We start from the raw sequence: 3,587 nt of genomic DNA, 5'->3' as shown, positions 1-3,587 counted from the left end.
TCAAAGAGAAACATGTATATTGACGACTGTTACAGTGATCTGAACCCGTGACTAGCAAGTCCCGTTCAACGTAATCACAACGACAGTTCAGTTTCACTCACGCATTTCCTTCTTCGACCATAGATATTAGGACGCGCGAAAAAGTCAGAACTCATGATTCCCATCGTCCAGTCCACACAAACCAGCGACATCCACTAAATCCTGGCATTGACTTTTCTCCACTCTCCCCGTCCCACACGACAGTACGACACGACCAGAAAACCAAACGTGAAGAAACACCAACGCAGGGCCACTGACAAGCGGGCCACGGCGCCGGCGCGGCATCTGGCGCCATTCACATAACTTTTTTCCTTTTTTGTTTTTCGGCACACGAGAAGATCGTTTCACGCAAAAGTCTCCTCATACAATTGTGTTCCTGTACATGCACTGTACCCCGACGTAACGGATGGCACTGACAATTGGGTCGGGTCCGGTCGTTTTCTCGCTCGGGCCCGGGTGTCTGTGAGACGTGTGGGGTGAAGGTTTTTGTACGCGTAGCGGCAGGCGTGTCGCTGCTCCTGCGGTTGGGACGAACTGGTCCCGTGCCGTGTGCCCCACCACGCGTCGCGTTTGCTCCACCGCGTGGCCATGCATAGTCAACTTCCTCTCGCCATCCCAGCCGTCCGTACCATCCGACGGCGGGATGCATCCACCGGCGAACGACGGTCGCCACGCCTCTCCACGTGGCGAGCAGACGATCCAAGCCGTCGATCGGGCCTCCGCTTTGACCCGAACTGGTCCACCCGCTGCTCCCGGTTACCGTGTGGCCTCGCCTCGTTTTATAACCCGGCCTCTGTCCTTCGCACCTCTCCCATTTCCTCTCCCCCAGTTTCCATATCTCCGGCGAGCAGAGGCAGGGAGGCGGTGGCGATGATGACCATGGATCTGATGGGCAGGTACGGCCGCGCGGAGGAGCAGGTGGCCATCCAGGAGGCGGCCGCGGCGGGGCTGCGCGGCATGGAGCACCTCATCCTGCAGCTCTCCCGGACTGGCACCACCGAGGACGGCTCGTCCTCGGAGACCCCGGGGCTGCCACATCACCCGCAGCCGCAGGCGGTGGACTGCCGGGAGATCACCGATATGACGGTGTCCAAGTTCAAGAAGGTGATCTCCATCCTCAACCACCGCACGGGCCACGCGCGCTTCCGGCGCGGCCCCGTGGTGGCGCAGTCCCAGGGCCCCTCCGTGTCCGAGCCACCGCCGGCGCCGGCCAGGGCGGCGGCGTCGTTGGCGTCGAGGCCCGTGACGCTGGACTTCGGCAGCAGGACGGCGGCGGCCGGGTACGGGATGAGCATGAGCAGCAAGGACGCCGGGTACAGCGTGTCGGCCGCCAGCTCGTCGTTCCTGTCGTCGGTGACGACCGGCGAAGGAGCGTGTCCAACGGGCGCGGCGGCGGGTCCTCGCTGATGCTCCCGCCGCCGCCCTCGGCCAGCTGCGGGAAGCCGCCGCTGGCGTCCGCCGCATCAGGGCCGAAGCGCAAGTGCCACGACCACGCGCACTCCGAGAACGTCGGCGGCGCCGCAGGTGGACGCTGCCACTGCTCCAAGCGCAGGTAGGTTGGACTGTAATAGATTCTTCTTTCCTGCTGGGCCTGCGGTGGTATATATGCATGTCGCTGAACCATGAATGGATTGGAAAATTTTCAGGAAGTCCCGTGTGAAGCGGATGACCCGCGTTCCGGCGATCAGCTCTAAGGCGGCGGAGATCCCGGCGGACGACTTCTCGTGGCGCAAGTACGGGCAGAAGCCCATCAAGGGATCACCATACCCACGGTGAGTCCGGCGAACATCACCACCACTCCATCACAAAGTAAAAACAGAGCAATCTTCCGGTTTGTCCAGTGGATTAACAATCATTATCTCTATTGATGCAGCGGGTACTACAAGTGCAGCACGGTTCGCGGTTGCCCTGCGCGGAAGCACGTGGAGCGCGACCCCAGCGACCCGGCCATGCTCATCGTGACCTACGAGGGCGAGCACCGCCACACCCCCGCCGACCAGGAGCCGCTCCCGGAGCTGCACAAGCTCTGAAGTCTCGTTCTCCCGTTGTTACTACAGCAGCAACCTGTTAATTAATCTTAGCTTGTCATCCTGTTCCCTTTGTGACCCTATAGCTAGAGCTTCTTTTTTGCTTCATCTCGGTTCTTCAGTGTATTAGTGTACCAGTACTAAGCAGCAGCATGTAAAAGCGTCAACTTAGGAAGAAGAAGCTTTGAGCAGCAGCCTTGGTTGGCTTGGCTGGGGAAGAAAAATGTGAGTGGTAGGGAGGATAAAGAAGAAGATTCGTACTGTGGGTGCGTGCTCCGAGTTTTGACTGATGCAGTGAGATAGGAGTAGCCAAAAGAGGGGCCCGGTGGTTGAAGGGGCATATGCTTTTGGGCCCGCGCGACAGGGACGGGTGGGGGAAGCAGTCAAGGAACGCGGCAGGGGGTCCCCACCCGCGCCGCTGGCGTCGTTGACTCGTGTTACTCCATGCTCTGGATTTTTCTCCTTTGTTTGTTTCGGCTCGGTTGGCGTGCGTGCCTGTATGGTGTGGTGTGCGGCTGCGGCTGCGGCTGGCGTCTACGTCCGTCCGTCCACACCGCACCAGCAGTGTATAGTGTCCGGTGGTCAATAGCGTCTCGGCTGGTTCGCCAGCGGTGTCGTTGAAACTCAGGCGTCCGGCTTTAAAGCTGTGGTGGTGGTCGTCGAGTGCTGCTGCTAGTGTTGAATTTCTATCAGCTCGTGTCTGTCCGGTCATGCACCACTAGGACACACAGTTGTGGTAGACGGTGTGAACCACCGATATGGTTTTTATTTACAAATCTGACCTCACCCCGGTTAAAGTAAAGAGCTAATTACACTTCAGGTCCAGGAACTTGCATGGCATGTGAAGCTTTGGTCCTACTACTTGCAAAACGTGAAGTCACAGTCCAACAACTTGTCCATCATGTGAAGATTTGGTCCTCAATGAATCGGAAGGTGACACGTGGCATTATAGTTTTTGCAGAAAGACCCCTACTATTTTTAACTTTCGCATGTAATTTTTTGGTAAGTCTTAAATATGGGACCCACCTGTCAGTGCGGACGAAACAAAATAAAATGAAACACGGGCGGGGCGAGCGATCGAACTCGCGACCTCCTGCTAGAGTAAACTCAACCCGACCGCCACGCCATACAATGATTATGTTCCATACACAGGACGTACGTTTCTTATTTAGACTACACCAATTTTTTCACTCTTTTGACAAGCCATGAATCTGGGGAAATAAGGTGGAGCACCAAGGTGCTATGCACCGTGATATTTAAATAAATCGGAAACTTCTATCTAAATGTTTCAGAAGAATTTAAATAATTCACACCTACATGTCACCTTGATACTTATGCAATTGTTTAAAAAAAATTACGACCATACGTCACCAACACAAAAAAAACTGGTACTTCATTATGTCGTGAACAGTATACCCCATTGCTTATATTGCGGATCGTGCATTTTGTCTTTTTTTTTGTGTGTAGGTGACATACTAATATATTTTAGATTCAAACTTGGCATGCACATACTTACATACA

The 3,587-nt window shown here is 55.5% G+C and overlaps 1 pseudogene; it reads left to right on the top strand.

Annotated features, from left to right (window-relative positions):
• Window positions 1-875: 875 nt before the first annotated feature.
• Window positions 876-2,335, top strand: LOC124675259 (annotated as a pseudogene).
• The last annotated feature ends 1,252 nt before the right edge of the window (window positions 2,336-3,587 follow it).

This window comes from Lolium rigidum, chromosome 7 (assembly GCF_022539505.1).
Source record: "Lolium rigidum isolate FL_2022 chromosome 7, APGP_CSIRO_Lrig_0.1, whole genome shotgun sequence".
Taxonomy (NCBI): Eukaryota; Viridiplantae; Streptophyta; class Magnoliopsida; order Poales; family Poaceae; genus Lolium; species Lolium rigidum.
Note: the sequence above shows the minus strand (reverse complement) of the source record. Positions and strands in the feature narration are given on the sequence as shown.